Here is a 13,346-nt window from a genome sequence, read left to right as displayed (position 1 = left end):
TCATTGAGCTCGGGGCCCTGGGTCTGAACCCCGCCCTTTGCAACTGGGTCCTGGACTTCCTGATAGGCTGCCCCCAGGTGGTGAAGGTAAAAAACAACACTTCCACTACGCTGATCCTCAACACAGGGGCCCCACAAGGGTGCGTGCTCAGCCCCTTCCTGTATAGCCAGTTATAATTGTAATGGCTTAGCTGATAATAACAAAAGAAGAACAATATTTACATGGCTCAAAGAGAAGGAATATAATATCTATTGTATACAGGAAACTCATTCAACAATTCGAGATGAAGTAGCGTGGAAAAAAGAATGGGGGGGGGGAAATATACTTCTCCCATGGGCAAAGAAATTCAAAAGGGGTGATGATATTAATTAATAGTAATTTCGATCCGAATGTGCAAATTGTCCAAATAGATACGCAAGGTAGATGGATTATTTTAAATATGGTATTGGACCATAAACAGATATGGCTCATTAACCTTTACGGACCAAATAATGATGATCCACAATTCTTTGACAATATATATAATAAATTATCAAGCCTGCAAGCAACTCAAGACAATATTATTATGGTGGGGGATTATAATACTGTTTTAAATAGCTCAATGGACCGAAAAGGAAATCACACCACAAACAATCACCCACATGCTCTTAAGGAAATTGTGAATGTCATGGATACATTAGAACTAGTAGATATATGGAGGCTTAAATATGCTGATCTAGTGAGATATACATGGCGGAGACTGAATCAAGCTAGTCGTCTTGACTTCTTTCTTATCTCATTCTCGTTGGCACCAAAAGTAAAAAAAAGTGTTGATAGGGGACAGAATGCGGTCGGACCATCATATAATAGGCATATACATTACTCTGACTGAATTTCCACGTGGGCGAGGATATTGGAAATTTAATCAAAGCCTATTAGATGATAATTTATTTATAATTAGAACAAAGGAATTTATAACTGACTTTTTCCAACATAACATAGGTACAGCGAATCCCCTTATTGTATGGGACACCTTTAAATGTGCCTTTAGAGGCCATGCAATTCAGTACTCATCTCGAAAACAAAAGCAATTTAGGTCAAAAGAGTTTATACTAAGAAAGGAAATAGAAAGTCTAACAGAACAGATAGATGGCAATAAAAACTGTAACATAGAGGCTCAGAATAAATTAGAGGAAAAACAAAAAGAAATGGAAAAACTTATTCAAGAAAGATCAAGTGTAATATATTATAAAAATAAAGCAAACTGGATGGAATATGGGGAAAAATGCACAAAATTATTTTTTAATCTTCAACATAGGAATGCTACCAAAAAGAACTTAATGAAACTGGTTACAATTGACGGAGTCACCCATAATTCACCTAATGATATTTTGAAGGAAGAAACAAAGTATTTTAAGCATATGTTTTCTTTTCAGTCGCCTCCATCTCCTCTAACTGAAGCTAATTGTAGAGATTTTTTTTCTATTGATAATATCAAATTAACAGCCACACAGAAAGACTCATGTGAAGGTGAAATTACAGAGGAGGAACTTCTGGATGCAATTAAAGACTTTAAGTCCGGGAAAACTCCAGGGTTGGATGGCATACCAATCGAGGTATACCAAACCTTTTTTGATATACTAAGAGGACCGTTATTAGCATGTTTTAACCACTCCTATGTAAATGGTAGATTATCAGACACTCAAGAAGAAGGTCTGATTTCATTATTACTGAAACAGGATACAAGTGGAAAATATAAAGATCCAGTCCATTTACAAAATTGGAGGCCACTTACACTTCAGTGTTGTGATGCAAAAATCCTAGCAAAATGTATAGCGCATAGAATTAAAAAGGTATTGTCGGATATTATTCATTCTTATCAGACAGGTTTTTTACATGGAAGATACATTGGAGATAATATAAGGCAAGTATTGGAAACAATAGAACACTATGAAAAATATGGGAAACCAGGCCTGCTATTCATAGCAGACTTGAAAAAGGCATTTGATAAAGTTCGACTGGAATTTATATATAAATGCCTGGAGCATTTCAATTTTGGAGAATCTCTTATAAAATGGGTCAAAATCATGTATAGTAACCCTAGGTGTAAAATAGTAAATAATGGATATTTCTCAGAAAGTTTTAAACTGTCAAGAGGAGTGAAACAAGGTTGTCCACTATCGGCATATCTATTTATTGTGGCCATCGAGATGTTAGCTATTAAAATCAGATCCAATAATAATATCAGAGGATTAGAAATACAGGGCTTAAAAACAAAGGTGTCATTGTACGCAGATGATTCATGTTTTCTTTTAGATCCACAACTAGAATCCCTCCACAGCCTCATAGAGGATCTAGATACATTTTCTAACCTCTCTGGATTAAAACCAAATTATGACAAATGTACTATATTACGTATTGGATCACTAAAAAAAACAATTTTTACATTACCATGTAGTTTACCAATAAAATGGTCTGATGGTGATGTAGATATACTCGGAATACATATCCCAAAGGAAATAAATGATCTCACTTCAATAAATTTTAATAGAAAGTTAGCAAAAATAGATAAGATCTTACTACCATGGAAAGGAAAATACCTGTCAATTTGTGGAAAAATCACCCTGATTAACTCTTTAGTATTATCCCAGTTTACCTATTTGCTTATGGTCTTGCCTACGCCTAGCAAACAGTTTTTTAAATTATATGAGAAAAAAATATTCAATTTTATTTGGAACGGCAAGCCAGACAAAATTAAAAGAGCATATTTATATAATGAATATGAATTCGGAGGACAGAAATTATTAAATATTAAAGCATTAGACCTATCACTAAAATCTTCAGTCATCCAAAAGTTATACTTAAATCCGAACTGGTTCTCAAGCAAATTAGTAAGATTGTCTCACCCACTGTTCAAGAAAGGCCTTTTTCCCTTTATTCAGATTACAACCTCTCACTTTCAGTTATTTGAAAAGGAAATCATCTCCCAAATGTCACTATTTCTAAAACAAGCCATAGAAAGTTGGTTGCAATTTCAATTTAATCCTCCAGAAACGACAGAACAAATAATGCAACAAATATTGTGGTTAAATTCAAATATACTAATTGACAAAAAACCTTTATTTTTTGACAGAATGTTTAAAAAGGTATAATCTTCGTAAATGATATCATCGGTAGGACTGGTGGAGTTATGTCGCACATGCAGCTAACAAAAACATATGGAAATGTCTGCTCTACCCAGAATTACAACCAAATAATTGCAGCCTTACCGCAAAAGTGGAAGAGGAAAGTTGAAGGGGGAGAAAGTAAGGAACTTGTCTGTCGGCCTTGCATTAAAGAACATAATTGGTTAAGGAAAACTGTGATAAATAAAAAAGTATATCAGTTTTACTTAAGGACCAAAGGATTGACAGCCGTCCCATATAGATTGCAAAATAGTTGGGAAGAGATCTTTGACGTACCGATCCCATGGCATAGTGTTTATGAACTGACACGCAAAAGCGACACCGGATTCAAAAATTAGAATCTTTCAATTTAAATTATTATATAAAATTCTTGCTACCAATAGAATGTTATTTATATGGGGGATACAATCTTCCCAGCTCTGCAGATTTTGCTGTGAAGAGATAGAATCATTAGATCATTTGTTTTGGTTCTGTCCATTTGTAGCTTGTTTTTGGACACAGGTCCAGGAATGGCTAAAGGATTGCAATATTTACCTGGAACTAACCTTGCAGATAGCATTACTGGGTGATCTGAAAAGTCATAGTCAATCAATTAATAATATAATAATACTTTTAGCAAAAATGTTTATTTTTAATTCACAATCTGTAGAAGCAATGAGAATAGAAAGGTTCAGAACTTTTGTAAAACATCACAGTACGGTTGAAATATATATGGCAAATAGAAATCCTATATGGATGGTGTTAAGAGATAGATGGGAGGTATTGAATAGAGTTGAAGGATGGGACTAATAACAAATAACAACAAATAATAACAAAGATAGCTAATAATGTAAGCATACTGTGTCCATAATAAGTATATAGGTAGTATGTTGGGAGCTTTTGGGAAAGAGCACAGTTAGAAAGATATGGCATTTAGAAGCAAACCGGATGGACATCATGAAAATGATCGGAGGTTGAGAGTAGAAGAAGTTCAGGAGCAAAAAAATATATATAGATATAGAATTATTGTAAAATTAACTCTGTCCATAAGGTGTAGATAGTAAGTATAGACCGGAAGTAGAGGCCTGGGCGTTGTTGTTCACTAATTTACTCCAAGTAGGGAAAGGATGGTGGGGTTGAAAAGTAATAAAGGGGAATATATATATAAAAAATAAAAATAAACATGGGGGATTGGAAGTGATGCAGACAATTACATTGATAGAAGATACAATCTATCTGCAATATTAAGCTGATCCATCCCCCCAAAATAAAAATAAAAAAATAAAATAAAAAATATGCAAATTAATTACTTAAAAATCATACAATGTGATTTTCTGGATTTTTGTTTTAGATTCCGTCTCTCACAGTTGAAGTGTACCTATGATAAAAAATTACAGACCTCTACATGCTTTGTAAGTAGGAAAACCTGCAAAATCGGCAGTGTATCAAATGCTTGTTCTCCCCACTGTACATACAGTTGAAGTCGGAAGTTTACATACACTTAGATTGGAGTCATTAAAACTCGTTTTTCAACCACTCCACAAATGTCTTGTTAACCAACTATAGTTTTGGCAAGTCGGTTAGGACATCTACTTTGTGCATGACTGTCACGATCGTCGGATATAGAGGACCAAGGCGCAGCGTGGAAGGTGAACATACTTATTTATTAAATGATACACGAACAAAACAACAAATCGATACGTGACGTCCACAGGTGCAAACCACAAACCAACACGGAACAAGATCCCACAAACACTGTGGGAAAACCACCTGACTAAATATGGTTCCCAATCAGAGACAACCAGCAACAGCTGATACTCGTTGCACTGATTGAGAACCACTCTGGCCAACATAGATATACAAAAACTAGACTAGACACAACGAGCACAAAACATAAACTCTACACACCCTGGCTCAACTTAAAAGAGTCCCTAGAGCCAGGGCGTGACAATGACACAAGTAATTTTTCCAACAATTGCTTACAGACAGATTATTTCACTTATAATTCACTGTATCACAATTCCAGTGGGTCAGAAGTTTACATACACTAAGTTGACTGTGCCTTTAAACAGCTTGGAAAATTCCAGAAAATGATGTTATAGCTTTAGAAGCTTCTGATAGGCTAATTGACATAATTTGAGTCAATCGGAGGTGTACCTGTGGATGTATTTCAAGGCCTACCTTCAAACTCAGTGTCTCTTTGCTTGACATCATGAGAAAATCAAAAGAAATCAGCCAAGACCTCAGAAAAAAAATTGTAGACCTCCACAAGTCTGGTTCATCCTTGGGAGCAATTTCCAAACGCCTGAAGGTACCACGTTCATCTTGTGACGTCACGAGAGGCTACACAGCTTTCAGCGGGATTGCTCAAGTAGTGCAAGGAGACAAGGTTCAAACAAAACAAGGATTTTATTATAGGTCTTGGGAAATTAACGAAAATATAACAAAATTCTGTTCTCTTGTGGCTCTTTAAGGGTTAACAGTTCAGGGATGTCTCTTCCACATCCAAAATCATAATTCTCACTCGCTCAGATAACTTTTCCCCAGCCTTACTGTAGTCCACGTTGCAGCTAGTGGCCAACCCAGCAAAAAGTCCTTCCAAATGTCTCTCACGTATTTCCACAGGTGCATATATCCAAAGGTGAGTATTTCCCAAAGGTAAGTATCTCCAAATCCTTATATTCCTCATGGAAGTGGACGTGCAGCACTCTTGTCCTCCAGAGAGCCCAGGTTGGAGACTGTGTCTCTTCCCTTCCCAAACCTTCAGCTCATCAGCTCCTCATTTGTTTCAGCTGCGTGGGAAGATTGGCCATAGAGGGGTGGAGTTCCCGACCATACCAGCAGATGGAGCCATAGCTGTCTGGGTTTGCAGCCACCTCAGGGGGATGTAACGTCCCTCCAGGACACAGCCTCTCGTGACATCACACATCCCCCTCCTCGGGACCGACGTCCTCGTCGGGGTAAAGGCAGCGAAGAAGGCATCACGCCGGGAGAGGGCGTCCGCATTGCCGTGGTGCTTGCCAGACTGCTCTCTCTTCAACTCCTCCAACTCTAGGACCAGGGACTCAGCCTCCTGTTGTCTCTCCTTGAGTTTCTTACTGAACGCATCCGCCTTGGTTTTAGCAGAGTTTAGCTTCTGTTGAGCAGCTTTCAGTTCCTTCTCTCTCTCTGCCTCCGCATTCTTCATCTTGTTCTCCAACACCTTGTACTTCTCCTCTGCCTTCTTCTGGACCTCCTTACTACTGCGCAGGGTCTCCTCACACTCCTCGATGGTCCTGCGCAGCCTCTCCAGCTCCTCCTGTTGCTTATGGAAGGAGCTCTGTTGGAGTTTAGCCTGGAGGATATCTAACTCTTCTGTCTTCATGTCTAACTGTTGCTTTAACAAACGATACCTCTCAGCGGTCCCCTTCAGACCAGACAGTTCTTTGTCCAGATTCTGTAGCTCCGTCTCTGTGTCGGTCTGGGCACCTGCCATCCCTATCAGAGCCCGGGCGGGAGTGAGTAATTCGGAGGATTGCACCGGAGCCTTCCCAGGATGAGTCTTGCCTCTCCGTCTCCGAGGTACTCGGGTTATCCTCTCCTGAGACTCTCTCCAGAGTGGGTAAAAGGCAGGGCAGTCTCGTCCAATTAGGACAGGGACGGGGAGGGAATCAACCACCCCCGCCGTCGTGTGTATGGTTCCCCGGGTGCTGGTCATTGTAAGTTCAGTAATGGGGTATTCTCTGGTGTCCCCATGGACACAGGAAACTGGGAGGACTTTCCCCGGGGTCAGACACGTTGGGCCCACCAAATCCTTACGCACCAGGGTGGCCCGGCTACCAGAATCCAGTAAGGCCTCCACATCATGGTGATTCACAGTTACCGGGCAGGTGGGGGGTCGATCTGGGCCGCCATCTACGACTCCCAAGAGCGAGGCAAAACGGTGTGTGGGTGCTGAGCTGGAGGACTCCGCAGTGGGCATAGGTTCATCGGCTGGTTTCCCACACTGCCAGGAGATATGTCCCATCTCCCCACACCGGTAACACTGTCGAGTTTCCCCCTCCTGGTGTACTCTTCTTGGACCCGCCTGGTTTCTGGCTCCCCCTGGAGCCGGGATACGTCCTGACGTGGCTGGGTTCGAGACCTTGGGGTCCTTTGGACGGGTTCTTCCCATTTGTGGTGGGGCCGCACTCCTGGGGTCTTTTCGGGAAGCATTCAGCATCTCCGCTGTGGCCTGGTACTTTTCCACAGCTTCCACGGTCAGATCAGCCGTGGTCAAGGCCTGTTGACTGATGAACCGTTTTGCCTCATAAGGCAGGGCGCGTAGGTAACGATCCACCACAACGGCCTCCACCACCGCCGCTGCTGTATTCCTCTGCGGATCCAGCCATTTCCTTGCGATTCGGACAAGTTCATGCATCTGCGCCCGAGGAGGTTGGTCTGGTTGGAAGGTCCAACTGTGAAAGCGCTGGGCCATACCAAACTTTGTGAGTCCATATCTGCTGAGGATCTCAGACTTCAGGGCATCATAGTCAGTAACCTGGTCAGGGCCCAGGTCCCGGACAGCATTCAGCGCTTCCCCGGTTAGAAAGGGGGCTAACAGACCAACCCACTGTTGCTTGGGCCAGGCTTCCCTAGTGGCCGTGGCCTCAAATGCATGCAGGTATGCCTCAATGTCATCGGTAGCTCCCATCTTAGATATAAAGTCACTTGCCTTTATTGGGCGGGTATTTTGGACAACCCTCTGTCTCTGCAACTGCAATTCCTCTGCCTTCAGAAGGTTGGCTTTCTTTTGCTCCTCCAAGAGAGCCACGTTTGCTTGCATCTGGGCTTGCTGGCCAGCAACAAGGGCTTTCAATATGTCCTCCATTTCAGTCGGCGGGGAGCCTACGGCCAACTTGGAAAACTGGGTGATCAAACCTTCGGTATCCTCCTCTGACATGCACTATTAACGCTTGAGCTTGCCCGTATTCTCCACCACCTGTGACGTCACGAGAGGCTACACAGCTTTCAGCGGGATTGCTCAAGTAGTGCAAGGAGACAAGGTTCAAACAAAACAAGGATTTTATTATAGGTCTTGGGAAATTAACGAAAATATAACAAAATTCTGTTCTCTTGTGGCTCTTTAAGGGTTAACAGTTCAGGGATGTCTCTTCCACATCCAAAATCATAATTCTCACTCGCTCAGATAACTTTTCCCCAGCCTTACTGTAGTCCACGTTGCAGCTAGTGGCCAACCCAGCAAAAAGTCCTTCCAAATGTCTCTCACGTATTTCCACAGGTGCATATATCCAAAGGTGAGTATTTCCCAAAGGTAAGTATCTCCAAATCCTTATATTCCTCATGGAAGTGGACGTGCAGCACTCTTGTCCTCCAGAGAGCCCAGGTTGGAGACTGTGTCTCTTCCCTTCCCAAACCTTCAGCTCATCAGCTCCTCATTTGTTTCAGCTGCGTGGGAAGATTGGCCATAGAGGGGTGGAGTTCCCGACCATACCAGCAGATGGAGCCATAGCTGTCTGGGTTTGCAGCCACCTCAGGGGGATGTAACGTCCCTCCAGGACACAGCCTCTCGTGACATCACAATCTGTACAAATAATAGTATGCAAGTATAATCACCATGGGACCATGCAGCCGTCAAACCGCTCAGGAAGGAGACGCGTTCTGTCTCCTAGAGATGAACGTACTTTGGTGCGAAAAGTGCAAATCAATCCCATAACAACAGCAAAGGACTTGTGAAGATGCTGGAGGAAACAGGTACAAAAGTATCTATATCCACAGTAAAATGAGTCCTATATCGACATAACCTGAAAGGCCGCTCAGCAAGGAAGAAGCCACTTCTCCAAAACCGCCATAAAAAAGACAGACTATGGTTTGCAACTGCACATGGGGACAAATATCGTATTTTTTGGAGAAATGTCCTCTGGTCTGATGAAACAAATATAGAACTGTTTGGCCATAATGACCATCGCTATGTTTGGAGGAAAAAGGGGGATGCTTGCAAGCTGAAGAACACCATCCCAACCGTGAAGCACGGGGGTGGCAGCATCATGCAGTGGGGGTGCTTTGCTGCAGGAGGGACTGGTGCATTTCACAAAATAGATGGCATCATGAGGAAGGAAATGTATGTGGATATATTGAAGCAACATCTCAAGACATCAGTCAGGAAGTTAAAGCTTGGTCGCAAATGGGTCTTCCAAATGGACAATGACCACAAGCAGACTTCCAAAGTTGTGGCAAAATGGCTTAAGGACAACAAAGTCAAGGTATTGGAGTGGCCATCACAAAGCCCTGACCTCAATCCTATAGAAGATTTGTGGGCAGAACTGAAAAAGCGTGTGCGAGCAAGGAGGCCTACAAACATGACTCAGTTACACCAGCTCTGTCAGGAGGAATGGGCCAAAATTCACCCAACTTATTGTGGGAAGCTTGTGGAAGGCTACGCAAAACGTTTGTCCCAAGTTAAACAGTTTAAAGGCAATGCAACCAAATACTAATTGAGTGTATGTAAACTTCTGACCCACTGGGAATGTGATGAAATAAATAAAAGCTGAAAAAAATTATTCTGACATTTCACATTCTTAAAATAAAGTGGTGATCCTAACTGACCTAAGAGATGGAATTCTTACTAGGATTAAATGTCAGGCATTGTGAAAAACTGAGTTTAAATGTATTTGGCTAAGGTGTATGTAAACTTCCGACTTCAACTGAAATAATCTGTCTTTAAACAATTGTTGGAAAAATTACTTGTGTCATGCACAAAGTAGATGTCCTAACCGACTTGCCAAAACTATTGTTTGTTATCAAGACATTTGTGGAGTGGTTGAAAACGAGTTTTGAATGACTCCAACCTAAGTGTATGTAAAGTTCCAACTTCAACTGTGTATGGAAAATGCTTCAGAGGAGCTAGAAGATACAATACATATATACACTACCATTCAGAAGTTTGGACACACCTACTCATTCAAGGGTTTTTCTTTATTTTTACTATTTTCTACATTGTAGAATAATAGTGAAGACATCCAAACTATGAAATAACACATATGGAATCATGTAGTAACCAAAAAAGTTTTAAACAAATCAGAATATATTTTATATTTGAGATTCTTCAAATAGCCACTCTTTGTCTTGCTTTGCACACTCTTGGCATTCTCTCAACCAGCTTCATGAGTTAGTCACCTGGAATGCATTTCAATCAAGTTAATTTGTGGAATTTATTTCCCTCTTAATGCGTTTGAGCCAATCAGTTGTGTTGTGACAATGTAGGGGGGTATACAGAAGATAGCCCTATTTGGTAAAAGACCAAGTCCATATTATGGCAAGAAAAGCTCAAATAAGCAAAGAGAAATGACAGTCCATCATTACTTTAAGACATGGTTGACATAATGGAGGATCAGATATCCCTGCTGCTTAGTGACTGTCTCCAGGACAGTAGTAGGTCAGTGGCTGTCCTATTAGGTGCCATGTAACTGTAAGCAATCCTGGGTTTCATTTATTCAAGGGCCTAGCGACAGTTATTGCAGTTTTCACAGGCAAAGGGCAGATGCAGTACAGTTCTCTATCAGAGCTATAGAGCACCATTAACCTCATCATGTGGTACAGCTTGTTGACCTTTTCAATGGTAACAGTATGCCCGGTTCAAATAGGAGGACTGGGGTGTGAATTTTCAAACTTTATGGAATATGCAATGTTCCTATACATCAGTTGTTTTTTAAAGGTATAAACTGGTTTTCTATGTCAGCAAGAAAAGTTATGCCCACGCATACTATAGATTAATTCGATGCTAAATGCTTTTGGGCACATTAACGATCAGTTGACATTTCCTTTATCAGTGTAATGTGTTATTATCACAGCTACTTCTTGTAGATTTGAGAGATTTGTTGTGTAATATAATAGTCCACTATATCATAACAGATTACACACACACTGAGCAACACACACACACACACTGAGCAAACACAAGTAATTACGGGCTCTAGCGCCACAGTCCAAAGAGACGCCACATGGTGCAGATCTATAAAAATAAATCCTACCTAGTCTCAACATTGCAGAAACAACTGCACTGGGAGAAGGAGCTTGAGGCTTCGAGCAGTTGCCAAGGCAACTGTCCTGGTGCTGGCAGTCTGTGTGGTGTGTGTTTTGTGTTGTGTTATCCCAGCTCACAGTTGTCATACCAAGAGTGCCGCCATGTGTTATCACAGTTTCCTGGGGAATTCGCTGAACCCCAGGGTGTCTAACATGATGATTCCTATCACATTTTAATGATATCAGCAGGAGTTAGACACTTCAAGTAAGCCAACAACCAGACAGTGTAAGGCAAAAGTCTCACTCAGTGTAATGCATGGTGTGGACCGTTTTCCAACAGTATTGATCACTAAGGCTGCATTTACACAGGCAGCCCAATTCTGATCTTTTGCCCAATTATTGGCAAAATATCTGTTTTGATTGGTCAATTAGTGGCAAAAGCTCAAAATTGGGCTGGCTGTGTAAACACAGCCCAATTGCCTCATTGCACTGTCATATGTCTCAATTGTTTTTCTGTAATTGTAACCTGAGAAACAAGCTTCCAGATAAATGAGTCTACATCCTATAATGTTGGTAAATTGCTCCTCTGCAGAGATACATAATTCAGCAGATCTTTTCATAAGCAACATGTACCTTCAGTATGAAACAGGGACTGTGAGTTTCTCTATTCTCATCTACTTACAAAGCCTCTGTAACACAAAAACCTCAAGTCCTTCTGATTATTAATGCACAGTTAGTATGGGCATGTTTGAAACTGAGGTGTTGTTTTGATTAGGCGTTGTGTGTTTTTGTTCCTCAATCACTTCAGTTAAAGATAATCTTTCAAAATGAGATGTTGACTCCCTTCAGTTGTGGTCTATTCCTTGGGGAGCCCAAGTCATTCCACAAATGTGTTCTATTCCAACACTAGCACACCTGATTCAAGTAGTCAACAGAACTAATCATCAAGCCCTTGATTAATTGAATCAGGTGTACAGTGCTGGAATAACAAATACGTCCATGACATGATACTGGGTTAAAATATATGTAATGGATTATGTGTGCCGGGTTGAATTACTGTAATATATGGTCGAGTAGCTCATATCAGGCTCTGCTGTATCTAGCTGAATATCATTGATGTACACCTTACATCCAGACCATGATTTCAGATGATCTATCTGTTTTGGCTGGCATTTCCTACTGGCCAAACAGAGCTATAGAGACAAACACACTGAGCACTGACAATGCCGATGTTGTTTGTCTTATGAAAACAAATGAAGTGTAAAATGTATTAATGGAAGAGACCAGTCCACCTGCCTACATAAGATTATACAAATCAGCCATGAGGATAATTAGAAATATAATTGATTCATTATATATGAAAATGGTTCTGCTTGTATCAACCTAGTGATAATTTATAATATTGCCCCTCCTATAGCAGTAAGGATAGACACTATCCTAATAGGAGTTATATCCATTGTCAGTAAATATGCCCTTAATTCAAAGCTAAAGCAACCATATACAATAATTGTAGATAAGAATCAGGATACTAATCATAGCTGGTCATTTCCGATTGTAGCCTATACCATAACAATACTAGTACTTATACCAGTCTCTCTACTATATTTCTACCTGCCCAGATTACACAGTGATCTCAGCTCCTATTTTCTCTCTCTCTCTCTCTCTCTCTCTCTCTCGAGACCTGGGCCTCACCTGTGAGCTAATTGGATTCACTGGTGTGTAATTACTCTCCATCTCTCTCTGTCAGACCGATAGGGCAATATAATAGTAGCTTTGAAAGGCTACAACGATTACTGGAGCAGTAGTGGATATTCAGGTGAATCTTTTGTTTTGTAAGAATCTTTCATTCCATAGTAGTGAGAGAAACACAGAAGGGTGTTTCTGAATTAAACAAAACGTGTTTATTAAAAGATAAGGTTGGTATAGGTTCAACACTAGGCCACACTGAGAAGGAAAACATAATAGGAGCAATGTTGGTAATTATACAGTAGGTCTTCAAGAAGGAGACTGCTGAACCAGTGAAGCTGCCCAAGTAGCTGTGATGTGTATTTTTAGGTCATTATAAAATGATTACCAGTGAGAAGAGGGCCATTAGGTTCCTCTTGCTTGATTACCTGAGAATAGTCTGGGGTCCTCAGAGAGTACCGCTGTCAGTGAAAACATCATCTGATGTCACAGCACCCCGAGTGCTGTGAACAAAAA

Source organism: Coregonus clupeaformis, chromosome 30 (assembly GCF_020615455.1).
Source record: "Coregonus clupeaformis isolate EN_2021a chromosome 30, ASM2061545v1, whole genome shotgun sequence".
NCBI lineage: Eukaryota > Metazoa > Chordata > Actinopteri > Salmoniformes > Salmonidae > Coregonus > Coregonus clupeaformis.
This window is presented reverse-complemented; position numbering follows the sequence as displayed.